Below are 25,210 nucleotides of genomic sequence, written 5' to 3' on the forward strand. Positions count from 1 at the left end.
AATGCATATGTTGAAATTTAATCTCCAAATGATGGTATTTGGAGGCAGGGCCTTTGGGAGGTAATTAGGTCATGAGGATGGAGCTCATCAGTGGGACTAGTGTTCTAAAGAAGAGTCCAGGGAGGTAGCTTGCCTTCTGTCTGCTATGTCCAGATATGAGGAGAAGTCTGCAATTTGTAACCCATAAGAGGGCTCCTACCAGAAGGCAACTATGCTAGCACCCTGATCTTGGACTTACAGCCTCCAGAATTGTGAGAAATAAATTTTTGTCATTTATAAAATACCCATTCTATGGAATATTTGTTGCAGCAGCTCAAGCTGACTATAGTCTCTAAAATTTAAATCTGTATATTCTTTGCGTTACAGAGAGCTAATGCAGAATTTGGAAATTTTTATAGGTCAACACATTGTAGAAACTTTAAAGCTAAAATTGGCTGAAATTCTTTTCTATGGCTTTTGATTAAATAAAATTTTAGACAGAGTTAAAGCAGGGAAAGGAAATTTTTGGGAGGGGAGAGGAAAATATTTATACTCCTGACAAAATCATATCAATAATAAGTGATGTGATCTCAGGTAATTTATATTTTTTTATATCTCAATTTACATAGTATTAATGATAAATAATACAAAGTATCAGGACTGTTTTTTAGTTCAAGTTGTTCATTTAAACATTTATTTAATATTTGCTTGTTAAACATTTGTCGAGTTTCCTCTATGGGCCAGGTGGTAGAGGTACAAAGATGAGTAAGTCATTTGTCCCAGTTTCCAAGAAGAAATTCAGTCTAGTAGGAATAAAAATAGTCCCTCAGATGAGAAATGTTTGAAGTTTCGTGGGTGAAAAAGAAGAAAGAAACTGCTTAAGAAAGTCAGGGAAATCTTCAGAGAAGAGGCAGGATCTGCCCTGAATCTTCAGAGTCCCAGAAGAAAGGAACAGCAGGCAAAAGTATGGGAAGAATGAGTGTTTTTGAAGAGCAGCGAGAAAGTTGGCCATCTGGGGATAGGAAAAGTGAGGAGTGGGATCGCATGGTAAGGGAAAAAAATGAAAGAAATACATGGTCGGGTGCTGGGTTACTTAGTCACTTGAGGCTCGGACTCTTGATTTCAGCTCAGCTCATGATCTTAGGGTGGTGGGATCAAGCCCTGCGACAGGCTCCATGCTCAGCAGGGAGTCTTCTTGAGATTCTCTCCCTCTCCCTCTTCCTCTTCCTCTACTCCTCCCTCTACTCACATACTCTCTCTCCCTTTCTTTCTCTATAAAATAAATAAATAAATCTTAAAAAAAAGAAAAAAAACACACGGTGAAAGATTTTGTTAGCCACATGAGAAAGTCTGGACTTGATCCTGAAGATAATGAGGAATCACTAAAGGTATTTAAGCGCTGTGATGATTTTTAAAAACTCTCTGCATTTAAAATGTATGCTACATAATCTCTTTTATATCCTTCCTTAATTTTGTTTAAATGGCTTGCTATTGGAGTCCTCAGAGTATCACTATTTTTATACTCTTCAGGGCCTCATTGACCCTTTCCTGACTCTAAATTACTTCTATTATAAACTGCCTTTAAGTCCATGCCAATTGTGCCAAAGCGAAGATACGGTTAATGTAATCCCTGAAGAGAACTCACTCATGAAATGTAATGTATATTCCTGAATCATTCGGTATGAGGGTCATGCATTTATATTAACTGTGTAATTTCCATACTTGGCCTTCAGTCACTGCATCTGGCTCTACACAGCTGAAGATGGTTAATAGTCACACAAAACATGGAACTACCTAGGAGTATAAAAACTTAAAATTAAGAAATGTGGACAAAAAAAAAAAAAGAAATGTGGACAGGTCCAGTTGGTCAAACTGAGTTTCTGTGGGCATAAAGAATTTTGATAGTTATTTGTAAAAGGGACTTATATATTTTTAGAATACTATGACATTTTTGGATAAAAGTCTCTGAGTAAGGCATCAAGTATTATTTTACTGAATGTCCAAGGCTTTGAAATAATCTTAACATTCTTGCATATTGTAAAATACTTGGATTAATTGATATTTCGAAATTTATCTTTCCTGGGACTTGAAGGTTTCCTTGGTGCTCTAGTTTGAGATAAAATGTTTCGTATCTTCTTAGTCCATTGCCCTTTTCATGAACTTCTTAAGAATATGTATAATTATAGCTCTTGGCTGCTGATTAGACTATCTAAATTTAATTAGGATGAAAACATCTTTTTAAAATGAATTGATAGTTCATGTTGATGAATAAAATATCTGCACAACTTGTTCAAAGTTGGGCCTAGAATAGGGAAAGAAGATAATTAACACATGTGAATATATGGTACACTCTCTATATATTTAATATAAAACATACATTAGACAATTTAGAATTCCACAGGCAAATGAAACACAAATCCTCCGAGACATTAAAAGTTGTTTCATGAAAAAAGACCATAATCAAGTAAGTCTGGCAATGCCGAATTATTATGTTACTCCCCCTTTCCTAGAAAACATTAACACTTATTAGTTCTTTAAAGTCTTCTAGATTTTCTCCCGTAAAGAAACCCATTGTTTAACCTAATACTTCCAAAACTTATTTGTGTTGGGAAACTTTCCTCTCCCTAGAACATTTATTAATATCTCATGGGACTCTAGTATTCTAAGGAACATTTTCTGGGAAAAGTTGACATAGAATATAAGTAAATATAATTTATTATATACACAGAGGTGCACCCAATAAACACAACACATTGCCCCTGATGAAGTAGAGCAGGCTGTCTTGACATAAGCTGTGTACTTTGAAGTTTTATAATTGAATACAGTGCCTGGAACACAGTAGGTATTAAACAAATATCTACTGGAGTGACCTTCTTTTATCGTGTAGTCATTCACTCTCCCCACCCCCGCTCCAATGGCCAATTTCCTATAACACTCCCTGAAGCTACTTTTGCCTGTGGTCAGTCAAGCCAAGTGAGTTATTAAGACCCCTTGTAATGAAAACCCTGTGCTCAGCATATTTTAACTTGTGTTATAGCAAGGAGCTTCTTTTGATGGTTGTAAAACTCTCCTTCGCCCTGAAACCCTAGCATGCTGGAATAGATCATGCAGCCATGAAGCATCAGAGGATTGTTTTCTCAATGCTACATTATCTCCGCCCCTGTTGAAGAAGGTACTAGTCTTCAGGGCTCACTGCTCTTCTCGGGCCTCACACTTTCTCAGCATTCTCTACTCTGATGACATTTCTTCATGTAGGGTTTGATCATTCCAGGTTCAGGATTTGGGGTTCCCAAATCCATGGGAAGCCATGTGCTGAAGTCCACTCTGTATTTCCTGAAATTTAGAAGAATATAATGGCTTTTCTATCTCCCAAGGTTTTTCTTTTCCTTTTTTTCATTTGCATAAACTTAAATGGCTTCTATTTTTTAAAGTAAATTTATTTTTTATTTGTGTTCAATTTGCCAACATATAGAATAACACCCAGTGCTCATCCCATCAGTGCCCACCTCAGTGCCCATCACCCAGTCACCCCCACACCCTGCCCACCTCCCCTTCCACCACCCCTACTTCGTTTCCCAGAGTTAGGAGTCTTTCATGTTCTGTCTCCCTTTCTGATATTTCCCATCCCAAGGTTTTTCTATGAACTCCTTCAGCAAACATTTTAGTGCTGACTGACTTTTGAAACTGTAGAGGTGAGATATAGATTATTCAAAATGTTCTCCTGGTCTAATTACAAAGCATGCACATAACCAACAATCACAGTTCCGAGTGATAATAAATATGATCATAGTATGCACAGGAAGCAGTGTTATCTCCTGGAAGAGGAATAGTCAAATACCCTCAGATTCTTTGTCTTTCTTCCTCCACTGTACAACTGAAAAAAAAAAAATCCACCTTTCTTATCTCTTCTGGACCCAAACCACTATTGAAGGTAGTGGATCACACAACTAGGCTAATGGATCCCTTTAAAATTTGTGACTATGTACTCCGAATAAGGTCTCAACAACACTCAGTAATTCTGTTATGCCTTTTTTTTTTTTTTTTTTAAGGCTCAGTTTGGAATTCTTTAAGACCATTCTTACCAATTTATCTTCTTCCCTTAGACCTCCTTCTTTGGAAACCTTTTAAATATACACTCTTAGTTGCTAATCTTATTCTTTTTTTTTTTTTTTTTTTTTTTTTTTTAATAAATAGAAGATCTGTTAGTAACTTCCTCACCTTCCCACCAACCAAACTGACAGGCTACCTGCCTCTGTACTCCTTGCCCTCCTTCTTCCTGCTACGTTGGAAGAAGTGTCCCTCCTTTAATCAAAGGTCAGTGTCTCCCTCTTTTGCCTTATATCTCTACTAGTGTTTCTCTCTTCTACTCAGTTAATCTCTCTGTCTCTGCTGGGGCATTTCCACCAGTTGAACATCTTCCAATATCTCCCATGTTGAAAAAAATCAAAAGATGGTGGAGAAAAGAAGGGAAACTTGTTTTTTAAGCACTCTAACTTCTAACCCATTTCTTTGCCCCATCTCACATCCAAATTTATTGAAACAACTCTCTACACACTCTGCCTGTCCCTCCTCACTCTTCTTTACTTTTCAATCTCCTCCAATCTGGCTCTGTTTTCATATCTTCATTGATGCTGATCTTTATGCCATTAAAACCAATAAAGTCTTTTTCTGTCCTCATTTTACTAGACCTGTCAGCAACCTATAATATGACATGTAGGCCCTTATCGAGCCCTCTCTGGCCTTGGCTTCTCTATCTGTTCTCCTGATTATTTTCCTATCACATGGGCCATTCCTTCTTTCATTCTTCTTTGGTGCTCTTTCTAATGATTATTATTTTTCAGGACTTGGCTCTCCCTTTTTATTTGGCTGAACTTTCTCATTATGTGATCTCATCCATTTCCATGGTTTTATATTTCTCTGTTGTGTTGTGACTCCTTTGAGCTTCAGAATCATATCCAACTACCCACTTGAAAATATTTCATCACTGACTCAGTTTGGGAAGTATCATGAGGTGGCCTCATTTGGCATTCTATTCCACTCGCTACAGGTGTGGGAAGTCTCCCTTCCAGACCACCATCTCCCCACTAACTATCCAGGGCTTTCTCAATATTATGAGTTGCTGGGATATTGAAAAATGATTTGTGTACTTGTCCATATGAGGTAAGTCAGAGAAGAGTCAAGCAAAATCTGAAGCGCCAACAGGTGTCACTCCTGCTGAGCAGTGGCTGGGAGAAATGCCAGAAGCTATTGAAGAGATGCCTTTATTAGACATTGATGAAAAGAACAGCTTGCATAACCTCTGGGCACAGGGGATGGACAGTGATTATATAAAAAATAGGCCAGGGTACTCATCAGATGATGACTTCCACATGGTTCCTAGGTGTTTTAGCAATGCTCCTCAGTATGGCCCTTTCCTGTCCACATGGCCCATTTGGTCTAGCCCTCTTGACCCGTACCACCAACCTCTCTACTCCCATCACTGCCATCTCATTGTTCCTTTTCATCTCAGGGAATCTCTTCTTTTCTGGCTAATGGGAAAGGGAATAGGATTGCAGGGGTGGGTGAGGGCATGGTAGAGCAAAGGTCTGATCAGCCTTAAGTCTCTCTCAATCATTTTATCCATTTAATCCTGTCATGTTTTAAAAGGATCCAAAGCCAGGAAGTCTCCCTCTTTTCTCTGGATTCTACAGCCAGATCCTTACCTTAATTCAATTGAGTACAGAATAACATGGCTGTTTGAATAGAGCTTGGGAAGGGAGAAAGTAAACATCAGAAAATATATCAAACTGTTATCTCACCAAGATGTCTCTTGAGTCAGCTCAGGCTGCTATAACAAGATACCATGGGCTAGGTAGCGTAAACAACAGAAATGTATTTTCTTACAGTTCTGGAAGCTGGAAAGTCCAAAGTCAAGATTCAGTTTCGGGTGAGAACTTTTTTTCTGGCTTGCTGTCCTTAGGAGGCCTTGCTGTCAGAATGAGGGAGAAAATAAGGGAGAGAGAGGAGGAGAGAATAAGGGAGGGAGGGAGAGAGAGAAAATGTAAAAGGACACCAGTTTTATAGGCCACTCCACTTTTATGACTTCATTTAATCCTATCATCTTAAAGGCCCTATCTCTACTATAGTCATATAGGGAGTTAAGCCTTCACCATATGGATGGGGTGGAAGTCCATAGATTTGTCTAATAGGAATTTCAAGTTTTAACATGTCTTAAAACAGATCACCTTCCCTCCTCAAATCCCCACATTCTCATCCACCAAAACTTCCCATTACAGTCTTTTTTCTCAGATTTAGTAATCAGCACAATTATCTGACTACTTGCTTTAGCATAAAACTTGGAGCCATTCATTCCTGAGTCTTCTAATTTTCTTATTCTGTATATCAAACCCCAAAGCAAGACTGTGCCTTTTTCCCTATATAATTCCTTGAATTTTTCACCCCTCCACGTCTACAGTTACATCAGTGCATGCCACCATCACCTGGACTGCTATCCTCCTTAAATGATATCCCCACTTATCTTTCCACCTTACAATTCACTCCTGCAGCTTGAGTAATTTTATCAAGATGTCAATCAAATTATTACACCTTCCTACATGAAACTTTTCAATGACTCTCATTGCACATAAAATACAGTCCAATTGTTTACCTCGGTCTACAAGACTCTGGTAAAATCTTTGGGTCTTAAAGAAAAAATATTTAAATGTTACTGAAATTCAAATGGGGGAAGAAATGCTTAAATCTACTTTGTGAGAAACAGCAATGTGGAAGAAGAGAGATGATAGACAGGAGAAAGACAGCTGGTGACAGGAAGACATATATAGAGTCTATTGATACAATCCAGAGGGAAGTTATAGAAGTCAAAACTAAGGTAGAAGGTATTGAGATGAGGGAATATATTGAAGAATATTTATGAGATATAGAAAAAAAAAAAAGCCATGCTGAACTGGCATGACAATGGAAGATACAATAAGGGAGCAGGCTCCTCCCAGACTTCTGACTCTGGTACCTGAGTGCACTGCAGGATCATTCACTTAGGTAGAGTTGTAGGAGGAGGAAAGATTTGTGAGGGTGTCAATAAGTTCCTTCTGACACATGCTAAGTTTAAAAGTCTATGGAAAAATCATGAGTCATGTTCACCAGGCTGCTGGATATAGATTTCTGGGACCTATGGTGTAAAGATTTGACAATAAGAGAGGGTTCAAAGTCCAAAGGATGGAATCCTTAATTGCAGACTTTTTCAGTATATAGAGGAAGAAAAGGAGTCAGTGGAAGAGATGGAGGAGAAGGGGATAGAAATATGAATGGAAAACCAGTCTATCAGAAACCCCTAGGGAGGTGAGTAGGAGATGACAGCAAATGTTGCAAAAGAAATCAAAGAGATGGGAACTAAAACTTGTTCTTTGGGTTTACAGACAGAAGTCATGAGTGGTATTTGGAGAGTAGTTGGGGAGAGATTGTAGGGATAGAGGTGGATAATAGTGTTTTGAGGATAGAATGAGAGTTTTATTTTCAAGAAGCTTGATTGAAAAGGAAACGACAGAGCTAGAATGTTGTCTAGTGGGAGCCATACTGTCAAAGGAAGGTTTTGTTTTAGATTTTGTTGTTTTTGCAATTAGAAGAGAAGGAGCCATGAATTATGCAGACACCTGTCAACGAATGCATCTACTAACAAATAGCAAAATAGGAGAATAGGATAGTAGATGGTGAGGGAAGGAGGAGCCTTCGTCAAATAAGGTAACGCATCTCTTTAAATTTGTCCTTGTCAAATATCAGAAAGGGAGACAGAATATAAAGACTCCTAACTCTGGGAAGTGAACTAGGGGTGGTGGAAGGGGAGGTGGGTGGGCAGTGGGGGTGACTGGATGACGGGCACTGAGGGGGGCACTTGACGGGATGAGCACTGGGTGTTATTCTGTATGTTGGCAAATTGAACACCAATAAAAAATAAATTTATTATTAAAAAAATAAATTTGTCCTTGTCACCCACCAATCAATAGCATGGGGTTGATGCATATACTTTATTTCTTATTGAATAGAACTTTATGTTTTCTATGAAGTTAAAAAGTTAATGAGACATTTCTGTGTGTTTTATCTCCAAAATGCCTAAATAAATTTTGTTTTTGACTTTTGTATGGCTTATAACTGATTTATTTCCTTCTTGGTGGGTGGTCTTAGAGAGATAAAATTTGACTACACGCTGCAGTGACATTTTATTCTCCCTGAACTTCTTCCTGTACAAACTGAAGTCTATATGACTCTTATGAGTTAAACTATAAAAATTTCAAAATACATTACCACTTTTGTGCTGTTGATCACTGAAGTCCTAATCATTCCAGCTACAGCATGTTTTACTTTGTTGTTTTTTTTTTAATTAGACCTTAGACATCAATTCTTTTCTCCACAATTCAGTTAATTTTTATTTGACAACTTAGCTTGTTATAGGAGCAATTGAAAAACTCACCTAATTAAAATTTACAGATCATAAACTTTAATTCAGTAGTAAGGTTAACTTTACTCTAAGCTATTGAGTGTCAGTGATTACTTTTCCAGTGGGAGTGAAGACAAAAGCCAAACAGAACTTTTCATCTCTTTTATCGTTAGCGTAAACTATCCCCAACCAAAATACTAAAGTGAAAGCCCTAGGAAAAATCCTCGATATGAATCAAAACTGCACTACTGTAGATGGCAAAGATTCTGTTCTCAAGAAGTATGAGATGCTTTAAAAAGAAAGTGTTAAATGTAATCTTATCAGAACTAGATGGAGAGGGCTTGATCATCTTAGAAATAGTTCACTGCTTAGAAGTTTCACTAGTTGACATTAGTTCTAATTCACTAGTTCTGGTGGCCTGAAGCATTATATGCACTTCTGCTTTGGAGAAAGAGAATGGGTTAGAGGAGAGAATACTTGGGAATAGACATCTCAGAATTGCAAATCTTTTTCCTTTCTGCTTTGTGAGTGGCATCCAACCATGCTAAAGATATCTGGCCATGGCAACAGACTGCATTTGTCTTAACTGCTTCTCATACAAAACTTGGATACACTACAATGAGATTATTTTTAAAAGATAGGGGCACAGAAGTATTTTGCTGTGAATGGAATTAAGGTACCCATATCCCATTGTCCTCGGTAGACATAGTCCACTATACCCACATAATCCCGTTGTCCTCCATAGACATAGTCCAATGTAGTCCTTAATCTACGTTGTGGAAAACTGTGGGAATTTTCAGGTCTTCTCCCATTTTTTCTTTATACCTTAGATGAAATTACACAGTATTTAACACACAGTTTGGCTTATTTGTATATTTGCATGTTTAAATCCATTCATCTGTAAAATGGCATTATAATGCTACATAGTCCACAGGGCCTTTTGAAAAGAAAAATGAGATTGATCTATTTACAGCAATTAGAATTACCCAGCACAGTTTAAACACTCAATAGGTATTGGCTATTATTATTAATTATTCACTTATGCAATGCATATTTGTTAACCACGTGTCATGTTCAGGGTGCTGTGTTGACATAGTGCTCATTTATTTATTCATTCAATATTTACTGAGCATATATGATGAGTTGGGTTTTATACTAGGTGCTGGGGACACAACAGTGATTACAATAAAGTTCAGTCCCTCGTGGATTTTATAGTATAAGCAGAATGAGAAATGATAAACAAATAAGTATAGAATATAGAATACAATATCAAGAAATAAGGCTCTGAAAGATAAATTGTGTAGGATATAATAGTAAGGAAGATAGACATAGACCTTACACTCACTAATTAAACTCTAGACAAAATAAAGACAAACATGGGAATTTAAAATTAAGGAATGGAGCAGTTCTGAATGGTCACAGGGTCCAAGGAGTAGCTATGGGTATGGATGGTTGAAATGATGTTTATTGGCGGGGAGTAGAGGGTGATTCACTGATGTTGCAAAGGCCAAGAATCTGTGAACTTGGGAGTTGAATGGTTCATCCATACATACCCTGATTTGGCATTGACTTGTAACCTGGGAAAGACCTGAATAGGAACCTCCTTAAGTCAGAACATAGATGTTATTATAAAGTTCAAATGAGATATTGGTCTAGATAGAAATTCACTGTAATGGAAAAATATTTGGTTTCTAATTAAGGCATTCCCATCCCAGAGTTTTAAGAATTTTTGTTTTTTGTTATCTTTTTTTTTTTTAAGTAAAATGACAGTTTTTAATAGGCGTCTTGAAGACTTGATTGCATAAAAAGACCATAAGAGCTCCATATATTGGGAGATTGATAAATTGAATTCCTTCAGAAAAATAAATTTGGTTCAAGTTTATATGATAATGAACCCAGTTCACCATCAACCCTGACAGCATTCTTGGCCAAGCAGATTGTCAGAAAGGGTTATATAGAGTGTTTTAGACTATCTGGGGGTACCTGGGTGGTATAGTGTCTGACTCCTGGTTTCGGCTCAGGTCGTGATCCCATAGTTATGGGATTAAACCCTGGCTGGACTCTGCACTCAGCAAGGAGTCTGTTTGAGACTCTCTCCCTTTCCCTCTGCCCCTCCATTTGTGCTCTCTCTCTGAAATATATAAATAAATATTTTTTAAAACGTTTTAGACAATCTATGGTGGCCTGCTAGGAGTGTCCTCGCCTTAGACCCAAAGTTCCACACTCTAGTGTATTCCACTTATCCCCAGTGAAAAAAAATATTGACAAATGAGGACCTTTCCTCTGTTCCTGGTGATGTGCCTGTGGCCAGATGTGGCACCAGGACTCCAGCTCCCCATTTGTAGCATCTTTGAGTCGCTATATTGGAAAGATAAAGTTTGGCTCTTTATTTTTTTTAAAGATTTTATTTACTTATTCATTCATTCATATTTGAGAGAGCAAGAGAGCAAACACACACAAGCATGAGGGGCAAAGAGGGAGAGAGAGAGAATCCCAAGCAGACTTCATGCTAAGTGAAGCCTGATGGGAGTCCAACCTCACAACCATGAGATCATGACCTGAACTGAAACCAAAAGCTGGACACTCAACTGACTAAGCCACCTAGATGCCCTTAAACTTTGACTTTTAAAAGAGAGATTAGAGGCCTTGCTTTCTCAGTTCACAACTACTTCCACCTACGTCTGATGCTACCAAAAAAAAGAAGAAATGACATATCATAGAGTTTGATTCGGGGAAAGGAGGAAGCTAATAAAAAGAAAAAAAATGTGTGAAACCATAAATAAAAAGCACATAGATTGTGAAAGCTGTTCTTTTTAATGCGTTGGAGATGTTAATAATTTACTTTAGTGTTTCTTATTCAATAGGACATTTTGAATAGCAACATGGTGCCAGTTATATTACAAAGACATTTTTAGATTAATCATTGATTTTTTTAAATAAGTAATTTGTTTTTTAAATGTAGAAATGATGAACTCTTTAAAACAGAATTCATTTGTTTCAGTTTTTCAAACTAGAAACTTAAAAACTAAAGAGTTATCACAGAATCCTCATGCAGGGTAAGTTATATTGCATTGCCTGGAGAAGCACACACTGTATGCCTTCTACAGTTGACATTGCTGAATGCCTGCCGGATGAAAAACAATTGGTAAAAGAAACCATGGAACTGCCACTTTCCAAAACTACAGTAATTCATCGAATTAAAAACTGAGCTACAAAATATTAAGATCGAGTCAATATTTTCTCTATAAAACTGTACGTTTTCCTTAAAAATGAAAATACTTACAGATATGGCTGGGTTTGCCATTTTGCTTATATTCCAGCATCAGCTGTTGAGTATCAGCACAAATGAATAATCAGAGGTCCTTTATGTGAATGCTTGGCAGCAACAGAAATGCTGCTGAAATATTCAAAGGATTGAATATCTTCTTTTGACCTATATGGTTTTCTTTGAAAAAACTGTTGACATTTGTTCCGATGGTGCAAGGGCAGTTGGTGAGTAAAACTGTTAACACAAGTCAAAGCTGTGACCCCAAACCATATTAGTAGTTGTCAATTTCTTCACCACTACACATTTGCAGAAAAAAGAAGGCACCAGTTTTATTCAAGAATGTCCTTGAGGGGCCCCTGGGTGGCTCAGTCGGTTATGCATCTGCCTTTGGCTCAGGTCGTGATCCGAGGGTCCTGGGATCTAGCCCTCATTGGGCTCCCTGCTCAGTGGGGAGTCTGCTTCTCCCTCTACCTCTGCCTCCCACCCTCCCACTCATTCTCTCTCTCTCTCTTTCTCTCTCTCTCAAATAAATGAATAAAATCTCTTAAAAAAGAGAATGTCCTTGAAAGAGCAATAAAAAATATTTTTAAATTAAATCTTAACTGAGTAAATGTCCTTTAATATTCTTTCAATTTTAATATTGCATAATACACATCTTCTGCAAACAGAAGTATGTTTGTCAATAAGAGTTGCAGTCATGTGAGAGTGTCAGTTGTAAGCTGAAATGGCCACTTTTTTTCATGGAACACCATCTGCACTTGAAAGAATGGCTGACATACAAATGGTTGTTTAGACTTAGGTGTTCGATGGACATGTTATCAAAATAAACCAAATGATTTCTAAAACTGAATATAATTTTTTAAAGATTATATAGTAAAATAGGTCAACATTTAGAAGATCTGTAAAACTCAGTGAACCAGTATTTTCTGAATAATTGATAAGAATGCAACAAAATGGGATATGAATAAATGATTCACTTAAAGTACCAGAGGGATTGATAGACTGTAATGTCACAGAGTACATAAAAGTCATTGATGTTCCGGCTAACCTTTGAGAAACTACCATATGTTGAGTTTTGGTGTGCTATGAAAGAAGAATTTCCAGAATTTTCTGAAAAGGTTATCAAAATAACCCTTTGTTTTCTCATTACATATATGCATGTGGCTGGGTTTTCTTTAAATATTCACTTGGCTTCCATTAAGTCAGACATAAATGAGATTTACAAAAATATAAAACACCCCCATTTGTCTCAGTAACATTTTTTTGTTTAGAAGAAAATGAAGTTACTTTTCTTAAAAAAATGTTGTTTATGCTAACAAGGAGTGTATTTATTTTCATTTAAAAATAAATCAAAAAGTAAATATTTTTAAAAAGCCAACTAGATGTTTTTCTTACTTAAGGGACCAACATTCAGCACTGGCACAGTAAGCCCCAAAGCCCCAAAGCCCCAAAATCTTAAATGTCCACCCTTGTGATTAAAACTGTTCAGCCCCAAGGAAATGCTTCTTCATATCTCTTGACTTGCCTCTGTGAACCAAAAGGCAACTCCTCTGAATATCTTGAAAATTTGTCAGTTATGCAACTGCCAATATTGGTGATGGACTCAACCTTTAAGTAGAGGGAGGGGTTGAGAAGCAAGAGGGCTTAGGGGGTAAGAGAAAAGGCAAATTAGCTTGTCAAATCCTTCGTCTTAGCACTAACATAAGAGTCTTACAGAATGAAGTATGGCGTCATGTTAATGTTTAGTGTCTATTTCCTCCTTTATAAACTCCGTTTATGTTTTTGAAAGTAATCATAAATTTGAATAGTTATTTGTAATAATTGTACCTGGTGACTGAGGAACATTTAACAATATGACAACAGCAATATAAAATAATTTATATTATGCCTAAATCCATGTATAATGATAGACATGAGTGAAGTATGATAGTGAGTTTACATTATTGTGTGCATCCAGTTATTTCTTTAAGAGATATGGGAAGATTGGTGAAGCAGCAGTAATTTATTGAATGAAATTAAAATATTTTGTCACATTTTTTTGATTACAGGTATCTCTGATCCCATTTTAGTGTTTGAATAAAATAGGTAAGATTTATGGTTTATTTTCAATTCCTTGAATTTCTTAAATAATTTTATTAATTTTATTGCTACTACTTCAGGAGGAAAAAGTTTCTACAAACTACAATTTATATAAAATCATAATGAAGAACTACATTGGCTCAAGAAGAATTGCTTAATTTAGCATCACTTTCATTAAGACATCAATTGTGTAAAATGATTGATTCTAACAGCATAATTAGGATTTTGTTAAATTGAATGTACATTTTATGACATAAATACATAAGCAATATTTTCTTTATTTTATTACTTACCCAGATATTGCTAGCTTGGCAAATAGCATACTCAGAAGTACCCAGTAATAATTAAATTCAGTTGTTTCTATCCATTTTAATTCACATGGAAACCAGAGCTACACACATGGTTTTCAGTTTTGTTTTTAGAAAGGTATATTTGTCAAGGTTGGAGGGTAAGATGCATTTTATATAACTGTTTATTAGCTTGATTTGAACTTCTAAATATTTATATGAATGTTAGGTGGGCCTCCATTTGTATCCTGAGCTGGCCCTTCAAACATTAGAGGAGGGTGTGAGTTTCCACCGACTCATCATCTGACCCTAGCCCGCGTACAAGTGTTCATTAGAGAATGAAGATGTGGTTATCAATTTATTTCTTGAGGGCGTATTAGTAGTTTATTATGTATTCCTCCTATCCTGGCGGTGGGGACATGATGGGGAATATTCTTTTCAGTTCAAACCAACCAAGGGATACTTCAGGAATATCATTGGAGAGCATATGTCCCTATTAGGTGGTCAGAGGGACGTAATGACTGATATGTGACTCTTGCCTATTAAGCTTACAGGCTGGATCAAACAGCCTGACAGCAGAGCAAAGCGATGGCCATATTGTGAGTGAGGTGCATTTACAACAAAGGCGAGGGAAATTGGATGTTCCCAGAACCAATGTGGATCTCACAAAACAGCTGGTTTGGAGTCGTTCTAGGGACCCTACTGGATAGGCATAAAGGGAGAAGGTATTCTAATAAAAGAATGAATTACTGTAAACCAAGCACTGAGAGAAGACTCAGTCGTGGTCTCCAGAGGAGACATTTCCTATATCAGGGAAATAAAGCCAGAGTTCTCCAGCAGGCAGACCATGCACGAACCCACAATTGTCCCTCCTAAGAGAGAGGATGTGGACCTCTGTACCTAGCATGCACCAACACCAGATTTCAAATGCACCAGTCATGTGAGGAGGGTGGAGGATGGAGCCAGGATGCTATGACAATACTTTGACCCTGCCCTCCACTCCCTTCTTCCCTTACTTCTGTGACTCTGCCAAGCCCAGTGCAGTTCCAAGCTGCAGGAAAGGAGAAGTTTTAAGCTAGATTGGAGTTCTAATATCACACTGGACTGGACTTTAAATTACTTTGAAAAGGGGAATGTCCATAAATTATTTATGAGTTGTTATTAAAACCATAGGCATTCCTCCAAGATTTCACTCAAGGGCAGGGGAAGAACTATCTGTCAAAGTGAGTTTAACAGGAAGTTTGAAGAAAAAATGTAGTTGCTTTTTGCTTGTCTTCTACTGAGTACAGTGTGTTCACTAAGTACATCAATTTGAGAACGTATTAAAGGAAGCCATCCCCCGCCTTTTTTTTTTTTTTTTTTTTTGTGCATTACCTGGAAAAATATTTGGAACTTAAGGCAAATTTTGAGCTTTGGCTTATGAAAATACTAAAAAAACACCCTATAAATAGTATGACCAAGTAACTAAAAAAGCCTAGGGTGGACATTTTAGTATGAAAAAAAGCATGGCCCACATTGAAGAGGAAATGCAAAACCTGAAGAATATATGAGGTAAAATCCACAATAAACCCAAACACAATCTTTGAAGATATTTATAAGTTACTAAGAGGAACTACAAGTGCAAGTCAGAACTTTTCATACAATAGTCAAAGTTAGTAGCATATATTTCTGTGATGGTTATGTGGAGTAAAACAAATGTCACGGTTGTGTGCCTTTGGTTATCTACTACTGTGGAACCAATGATCCCCGAACTTGTTCAAAATAACGTTTTATTATCTTCCATTGTTGTGTAGATTGACTGGGCTCAGTTCTGCTCTAAGTGATGTTGTAGTTATTTTAGAGTTCAGCTGAGCTAGGACATACGGGACGCTCACTCAATGGTTGGCTGTGGAGGTTGACTGTCAGGAGGAGACTCATCTAGGACTATTGACCTGAGGGCCTCCATTCTCCTCAATATGGCTTTTCCTTCTGTCGTTGGTTTCACATCACATGTGTTCGGGTCAATGGGGTGGGGGATGAGTGTTTCTCAGGAGCAAGAATTTCAAGAGTAAGGAAGCAGAAGCTGCCAGTCTTCTTAAAGCCTTAGGTCAGGAGTCCCAGAATATCACCCCTATTGCATTCTGTTGGTCAGAGGAGTAAATAGCCAGCCCACATTCAAATGAAGGGGAAATAAACTCTGTCTCCCCTTAGTGGCATGTACAAATAGGGAAGGAAAGAATTGATGGCAGGTATCTTTGGAGACTGGAAACTATGGAGAGCAATCATCCTCAAAAATCCTTTGTTTTCATAAAACTATGACTTCAAAACATATTCAGGTTTTATAGATCAAAGAGATTGTGTAGACTTTCTGATTTAACACAGATAGTTCTCTGGCAACCAGAGTAGACAAATTAGGGAAAGCAAATGCCTTCAGAAGGCTTTCTGTTTGTTTATGTAACCTGGCTTGGGGTCTAAGATTGTGAGCTTTCTCAGTATATTCTTTAGTAATAATAGTGACTAACTTCCAGTAAGTCAAAATGTTTATTTTGACTCTTCCATCTCGAATATTCATATTTGAATTTTTCAAATCCTACTAGGTGATTGGGAGGAAATGGTTTGAAGACAGTGGTGGATATATGTTAAATATATGTATTAATTCGATACAAAGTAGCCAGAAATAATATAACATTTCAATTAAATTCACTTTAAAAAAAAAATCAAGCACAAGTATTCTCTGTATAACACCTAGTTAATTTTTTTTTTAACACCTAGTTAATTAAGGGAATAAGATCTCATTGAACCTAAGGCTGGGTCTATAGGATTTAATTTAAAAACTTATTTTCTTTACTAGAAGTTAAACTTCATATTCCTAATATTTGACAATCCGACAGAAGTATATGTTGAGCAAATTGTCAGTATTGGCCAGAATCAAAATCCTGGTAGAAACAAATGGTCTCAAGTTACTTTATGCAGGTCCCTTTATGGGGACCAGGCTTATCACACAAACAAAATCCGACACAGTATATGAAAACTTCTTTGCAGTCCCTGGTCCCTGATCTCCTCATCTCTGGATTATACCTATATGCATTAGTCAAGGTTCTCCAGGGAAACAAAACCAATAAGATGACTGTGTGTGTGTGTGTGTGTGTATTCATTCATTAATTTGTTCATTCATTCACTTACTCTGAAGAATTGCCTTATGTGATCACAGATCCTGAGAAGTGCCAGAGTCTTCTGTCTGCAAGCTAAAGACCCAGGAAAGTCAATGGTGTAATTTAGTCTGAGTTAAAAGGCTTGAGAACCAGGGGAGCCAATGGTTTATATCCCAGTCTGAAGCCAGACAAGATGAAATGAGATGTCAAAACTCAAGCAAGCAGGCAGTAAGAAATAAAAGGGCAGGTTCCTCTTTTCTATGCTTTTTCTATTCAGGCCCTTGAACAGATTGGGTATGTCCATCCACATTAGGAAGGTCTATCTACTTTACTGAGTCCACCAATTTAAGTGCCAATCTCATCCTGAAATACTCTCACAGACACACCTAGAAATAATGTTTAATCTAGATCTCCCTGGCCAATTTGTCATATAAAATTCATCATCACACTCTATGCTTCCACTTGCTGCTATTTGAGTTCACTTCTCTGTTTTTTTTTCCCTTGAATCTTGACACTTTCTTTCTTTTCTTTTTCTTTTTCTTTTCTTTTTTTTTTTTTTTTTTTTGAAACTTGACACTTTCTTGAGACAGGTTTCAAACATAATTTTCTACTTGGCCATTGGATCCCTATACATAGCACTGGAGAGTTGCCCTCTGGTTTTACACAACAGGACTTAGCCATTAGGTACTTAGTCTTTCCTCCATTTCTTTCTCCCTCTCTTCCTCCCTTCCTTTTTTTATCTCTTTCTATTTCTCTCCTTCCCCCTTCCTGATTTCTTTATTCCTCCCTCCCTCCTTGTCTGCCTGCCTTCTTTCCCTCCCAAATAACTATTCATATACTTAAGTATTTAGAGCACTAATTTTAGTATTTAGGACCTGATGACCCACAAGACAGACAAGATCAGTGTTTAAGAAAGCTACTCCCCCCAAAAAAATAAATAAATAAAAGGAAGCTACTCCCAAACACTAAATAAATAGATTCAAAATTAAATATTTGGCTCTAATTGTAAGTGCTAAGAAGAAGCAAGGATGCAATGAAAGAACTTGATTAGAGTCTTGGGACAATGTTGATGGGATGGGGGTGTGCAGTCATCTTCCTGGAGTAAACACTAACTTTGAAATCTGAGGAATGCATGCAAGTTAGTCATGTGAACCCTGATGGGAAGTGGTTTTTCAGGCAGAGAGAGTAACATGTGCTAATGTCTTAGGCAGAAAGACGTGTATATGGGGGGGGGGGGTGTGGATTTGAGGAACTGAAAGAAATTTAGTGTAACTGGGGCTTATTAGAGAAAGAAAGAGAGTAGGCAAAGATGAGGCTCCAAAGGATAGTAGGAGCTAAATAATGCAATGCCTTGTGAGTGATGATAAATCTCCTGAATGGAATGAGGTGGAGAGGGATTGAGTGTTTTGCTTGCATGGGACATAAATGACCATGGCTAACCATTAGTGTAGGGAGGAAGAGAAATGAAAGTACAAAACCTACAATTAAATGAAGCTTTGAGATAATTCTTGATTTGTGCTCACTTATTTTATAACCATTAGTGAATAATAGTTTTAAATCTTTCAAATTGAACACAACTGTTTGGTTTTTTTGTTTTGTTTTGTTTTGTTTTTGTTTTTTACAACTGTGGTTTTGTTTGTTTTTACTCTTACCTGGAGGATGCTCTGCCTCTATTCTTAACATATGAATTCCTCTTTTCAGAACTGAATTCAGAAGCTCCTTTAACTGATACATTTTTGGACTTCACATAAAAGTGAAGGAGGATCAAGAGAATACTACAGTACTGTTTGTAGTTCTCTGTTTATAAGAACACATAGCAATCAATGTTTGCACCCCCTGGAAATATGGTTCCAATTTTGTCCTTGAAATATGAGAAGAGATGTGTTGCCAGCACATATTTATTCCTGCAACACATCTTTTTATTGCTGGAGTGCACAGACATCCTATGAAGTTTTGCTTTCAATTTTTTCAAGTTTAGTTTCACTTTAATGTGCTGAACACCTGATAAATGACAGCACTTGATGCAGCACTGAGAATACTAAGCTGGGATGATATGCCAACAGAGACGGCAGATGGATACCAATTGCCATGAGCCTACTAAGAATATCAACTACTGCCTTACTTATTGGGATTTATATTTGAACATACTGGCTAACTTTCAAATCTGAACTTTGCATTGATTAGAGTCAAAACAGGGGGCCAGGATTTTGAGGCTGGGTTTTTAGAACTTGCATATTGAACTGGGTGGCTTATCACTGTATTGAATAACATAGCAGAGAAAAGGTGATTAACATTCATGACCTTGAAAGTTCATTAGAAACATGATGCACATTCATTTACCCCAAATTTGAAGTCTTAATTTACTTATGACCAACAATACGGCCTATGAATAGCAAAAGTATGGCAAATGCTAGATTTTCAAATCAATAGTCCTTGGTTGGACTTCATGTTCATGCTTTTCGTCTTCTTTTTTATTTAGCATTTCTGGAGAAATAATAGCATACAATCCAGTATTGGCACAAAGAAAACTAAAATATGAAATATATTATTTTGGTGAATTCACTCTGGGGTATAAAAGTTCCATCATGATAAATAGGTAAAGGCCATCAGAGTTGGCCTTGAATATATTTGGGTTTCCTCTTACCATTATTGTATCCAATCCTACTTCTTCTCTTACATCAACAACGTGGTTCATTATTGTTTTACAGTGTGTTACCCACACATTTGAGAATCTCAGAAAAAATTCCTTGACTTCATATCCTCAAGTTGATATCAAATTCACCCTGTCGAAGAAATGTAGAAACATTTAGAATCTGAGTGGGTATAAAGGCTTTGTTAAGTTTATCCAGCACAGTATTCCTCACTGTTTCTCCAAGTGTTGTTTACATTTCTGCACAATTAGCTATTGATGTTCAGTTAAGGTTTAAAAAAGTATCCTCAAATTTAGCTTCTCCCATTACTTTGCTGAAGTCACTTGTATGAAAGTCATCAGTAATAGCCTACTTGTAAATTTCATTGAATTTCATAATTTTTTTAGTACTCTTTGTCATTGTTGACCACTTTGCTGCCTACCACTTACCTTTTTTCCTGCCTCTGTCTTCTCTTACATAAATTGGGTTGCTGTTAAGTACAATGTATATTATGTTAAGTAACATAATATAGGCAGAAATCTTAAAGTCTTAAAGTAGTGTCTAGCACATAGTAAACACATAATACTTTTTCGCTATTATTTTATTATTATTTGCCTTCTTACCATGCCCTACTCTGTGTTCCCATGAAAGCAGAGCCTGAAATAAAGCTAGCATGAAAGTGGTTTATTGTGAAATGATCCCAGGAAGCAGTAAGGAACTAGAAGAATGAAACAAGGAAGGAGAAAAAGCCAAGATGAGGTCCTATCTATGGGAGTTTACGTAAGGCATTTGGAAACTGACTACATTTGTTCATTGTCTCTGCTACCCTGTTGGTCAGGAGAGCTACATGAACATTAACTTCCCTGTATTTTCAGGTTGAGAAACGTAGTATTGAGCTGGTTCAGCATGCCAGAGGAGCCAAGAGCTGATGGAACCAGAGCACAGGCTGAGGTGACAGGACAAGCTGTCAGGCTGCAAGTGTGCAAAGCTGGTCATAGACCACACAGGTCTGGTCACTGCTGTGTGGCTATGGTTGGACGTGTGGCCAAGAGTATTTTAAGTAGTGTTCAAGAGGTATCTAATACATTCTCTTGGAGTTTTTCTTATCTCCTTGGCTGCTTTTTCTCCCTCTGCTCACATCGGGCCTCCTTGCTTCGTAATGCTGTTTCTTAAAATCAAATTTTGTGATACAATTCACATAAATGTACTGATTTTAAGTGTACAGTTGGGTGGTTCTGACAAATACTTATACACCTGTTTAACCACCACCTCAATTGTGACCAGTGGAAGTCACAAATCGTATCCAGTTCTCCCCCCAGTTCTCTCTTACCTCTTTGTATTCAATACCCCCAGCCATGCCTTCAGGCAATCAGTGATCAATAAAGATGCTTAGCATTGTTTTATATGCACTTTGGCTATTTTTCTTATTTTGTGAAATTTTTGTTCAAGCATATTGTCCAGTTTTACTTCCATATGTTTTCTTGTTATTGAGTTAGAAGACGTCTTTATGTGTTGCGGTTATACGCCCTTCATCAGATGTACGTATTATGAATTTTTCCTATTCTGTGGTTTGCATTTTTATTTACCTTTAGCAATGTCACTTAGAATTTTGATGAAGTCTGATTTTCAATTTTTTAGTCATACAGTTCTGCTTTTTGTGTGCAATCTAAGAAATCTTTGCCTATCCTGTTACAGCAGATTTTCTTCTGTTTTCTACTAAATGTTTTATACTTTCAGCTCTTATGTTAGGCTTGTGACACATTGCAGATTAATTTCATATATTAAATGAGTCAAGAACTAAGTTGTTTTTTTTTAAAAAAAATATGGCTCTTCTATTGTTCACTACTGTTTGTTGAAAAGATTACCCTTTCTGCATTGTGTTGCCTTGGCATTTTTGTAAAAAATCAGTTGACCATATATATGTGGGTTTATTTCTAGATTCTTCTGTTTCTTTGATCTACATGTCTGCTCTTACATTAATACCACACTAACTGTATTATTGCAGTTTTATAGTAAGTACAGAAATCAGGTAGTATAAATCTTCTAACTTTGTTCATCTTTTAAAAATTATTTTGGCTCTACTTGTTCCTTTATACTTACATGAGAATTTTAAAATCAGTATGTCAATTTTCACAAAAAGCTTGCCATATTTTGGTTGAAATAACATGGAATCTATGGACCAATTGGGCAGAACTGACGTTTTAACAATAGTAAGCTTTCCTATCAATAAATGGGATATACTGGTCCATTTATTTCACACTTCTTTAATTTCTCTTAACAGTATTTTGTCATTTTCAAGTACAGGTAGTTTCTATCTTTTGATAACCTTATCCCTGGGTATTTTATGGTTATGCTACTATTGTAAATGGTATTTTATGATTTTAAATTTCCAATTGTTTTTTGATAGCATATCTTCATAAAGTTGATTTTGTATATTCTTATATATTTTCATGAATTGTATCCTACAGCCTTCCAAAATTCATTTATTAGTTCTCCTAGTTTTCTTTGCTGATTCATTATAAATTTATATGTACTCAATAATCTTATTTGTGAATGAAGATAGTTTGCCTCTTCCATTTACATCTGTATACCTTTTATTTCTTTCTCTGGCCTGATTTCCTTGATAGGACTTTCAGTATAATGTTTAATAGAAGGGATGAGAGAAGATATCCTTGGTTTGCTCTTGATCTTGGAGTGGGGGAGGAGAATTCTGTTTTTCACCATGAAGTGTATAATAACTATAAGGTTTTTTAGATGTTCTTTATCTGGTGAAGGAATTTTAATTTTAGTTCCAGTTTATTAGAGTTTTGTCATTAGTGAGTGTTGAATTTTTTTGACAAAAGCATAGGCCCAATTTCAATACTGGCTTTCCCTTTGATCTTTAATTAAAGCATTTACTTAATACAGTCATATTATTCAGATATTAAAAAGTGCTAGTTACTTCCATTCATCTTCCGAGTTTCCATTCTTTGCCCACAGATGAACACTTTTATCAATTTCCAATATAATAAGATTTCTGAATTTTTAAAATATAACTTACAGAAAATATCAATATATATTCTAATTTGCTCCATCTTTTAAACACATAGCATTCTATGAAATGGTTTTGCAAAGTGTTTTTTTTACTTAATGGACCTTAGAAAGCTTTTCTTGTCTAGTGCTGTTATGGACTGAATGTTATGTCTCCCCTCCACTTCCCCTAAAATCCCATGTGATGATATTTGAAGGTGGGACTTTTGGGTTGTAATTATGTTTAGATGAGGTCATGAGGGTGGAGCCTCCATAATGGGTTGTGTCCTTACAAGAAGAGGATGAGACCAGAGCTCTCTGTCTTTCCATCATGTAAGAATTTGGCTAAAAAGTGACTATCTACAAGCCAGAATTGGCAAAGAGGACCTTTGCCAAGAACTGGATCCCTGCTGGTACCTTGGTCTTGGCCTTCCCAGCCTCCAGAACTGTGAGAAATAAATTATGTTATTTAAGCTGCTTAGTCTATGGCAATTTGGTACAGCAGCCCGGGTGGACTAAGACAATGTGTGGAGAGATACCTTATTATCTGTTACAGCTACATAGTATTCTATTGCAAGGATATAGCATCATTTAGAAAACTAGTGCCCTTTGATTAAAATCTGGGTTGTTTCCAATTTTTTGCTGTTGTAGTAACACTGCAGTGGATAAATCATGTATGGATGTCAAATCTCATAATTAGCAACCAGTTCAAAGGGTACATGCATTTGTAATTTTGTTAGTACAAATTTGTATTAACTTGTTATTTCTCACTACTATGAAAGGATGAGACTCTTGCTGAGATGTGTTATGGGAATACTCTGTCCTTCTCTTGTCTAGATCCTGTTCTTCATTTATTGTTCTGGCTCCAAGTCATGTGCTTTTTCTCTTTTAGTTGTCAACAATGTATCTCAGAATAGGCTGTGTCAGAATGATTACACTATTTATCATGATTTTATAGTGACTGTAAAGAATTCATAATCTTTTGTTTTGCTCTTGCTTCAGCTCAATATCAGTTACATTCAGTTGTATTTTTGTGACTAATGCTGCTGGTGTTGCTAGATTACTATAGAAAACATACATGCAGAATTACAGCATAAAAAGATTTTTACTCTCCAGTTAGGCTAGAAAATACCTGCTATAAAATTAAGCTTCCTATCTTTCTTTGCACCACACTCCTTCTTTGCACTATTTCTCTCTGTCCCTGAGAAGAGGGTTATACAGTTCACTTGGAGTAGAAGGAGGAAAAAGACTGAAAAATTCAGTACTGATTTCCCACATTTTGAAAAAGAGATTGGCTCTATCTTCTATCAAAAACAATTGCGTTGGCATCTAAGCATGTTTTACTGAACTGTTTATGTACCCTGGGTGGATACCATCCCTACTTTTGTTATCTCATGAAACGGTATGATAGGAACTTTCACAAATCCAGTAGATGGGGCCTCAAATATTACTTGCCTATATGTAGGGCTGACTCTGGATTTATTCATTACATTAAAATAAATGCCAGCTTGTACTCCTTGTGTAAAAGAACTAGAAATGGTTATGTATGCTGGAAATAACACTTTAGATGGCCAGTAAATCCAAATAAAATAACACACTTTGTTAATATATTATCCTGCTGTCTCTGAAATTTATGATGATAGGCTCTTTCCTATTATTTCTATTATTCCTATTATTTCTATCTTTGGAAGCACCTCTGAAGAGAGTAAAAAAGGCAGAAGGGGAGATATATGCCAGGAGAATAGAACTCACTGTACAGAAACTAAAAGGGTGATGAAATCTCTTGAAGGAACAGAACAGTATGCAAAACGTTCTTGTGTGACTTTACCTTGAGCAAATGACAATGTGATAGAATTTAAATAATTAACAGTATTTTAAGAAATGGTGTAGAAATGTAAAGTGTCAAAATATTTCAGACCCAATGTTAGATTTATATTCCTCTCAAATAGTTTTGTTTTGTTTTGTTTTTTGTTTTTTTTTTCTCAAATAGTTTTGGATGTTGGTGTGAGGGAGCAAGGAGACATTTAAGGCTAGAGACAGCAGAGCAATAAATTCCCTCCTACTGCTTTTAGTTAGAATGAATATATTTTATTCATTTATTATGATCTTTCAATTAAGCATATTTAATTGGAATCACTTTTATATCCCTTTTGTACTAATATATTGAGTTAGTTATTGGTTTGCTGACTTGAAAGAAATACTGGTTAAGAGCAGTGGCTCTGGAGTTGAGCCCAAATTTGAATTTTGGTTTCCCCATTTATTAACTAATTGTCTCACATAAGCCCTGATTCCTCAGAGGCATAATTTCCTCCTTGGTAAAACAGACAGAAAAATACTTATTTTTTAAGGTCATTGTAAGGATTAAATGAGATGATATGTGTTAGACATTTAACGTAGAT

General features: G+C 36.5%; 1 long non-coding RNA gene across 1 annotated transcript in view; it reads right to left on the reverse strand.

The window, feature by feature from the left end:
• Window positions 1-642: 642 nt before the first annotated feature.
• LOC112644534 (uncharacterized) overlaps window positions 643-25,210 on the reverse strand; it is a 32,838-nt gene continuing 8,270 nt past the window's right edge. Inside the window, exons 3-5 of the long non-coding RNA XR_003126460.3 lie at window positions 19,817-19,955; window positions 5,863-5,947; window positions 643-3,312 (exon numbers count right to left, since the gene is read on the reverse strand). This is a non-coding gene — a long non-coding RNA (uncharacterized LOC112644534). The remainder of the gene's footprint in view (window positions 3,313-5,862; window positions 5,948-19,816; window positions 19,956-25,210) is intronic.

The sequence above is a fragment of the Canis lupus genome, chromosome 1 (assembly GCF_003254725.2).
Source record: "Canis lupus dingo isolate Sandy chromosome 1, ASM325472v2, whole genome shotgun sequence".
NCBI classification, from domain to species: Eukaryota; Metazoa; Chordata; class Mammalia; order Carnivora; family Canidae; genus Canis; species Canis lupus.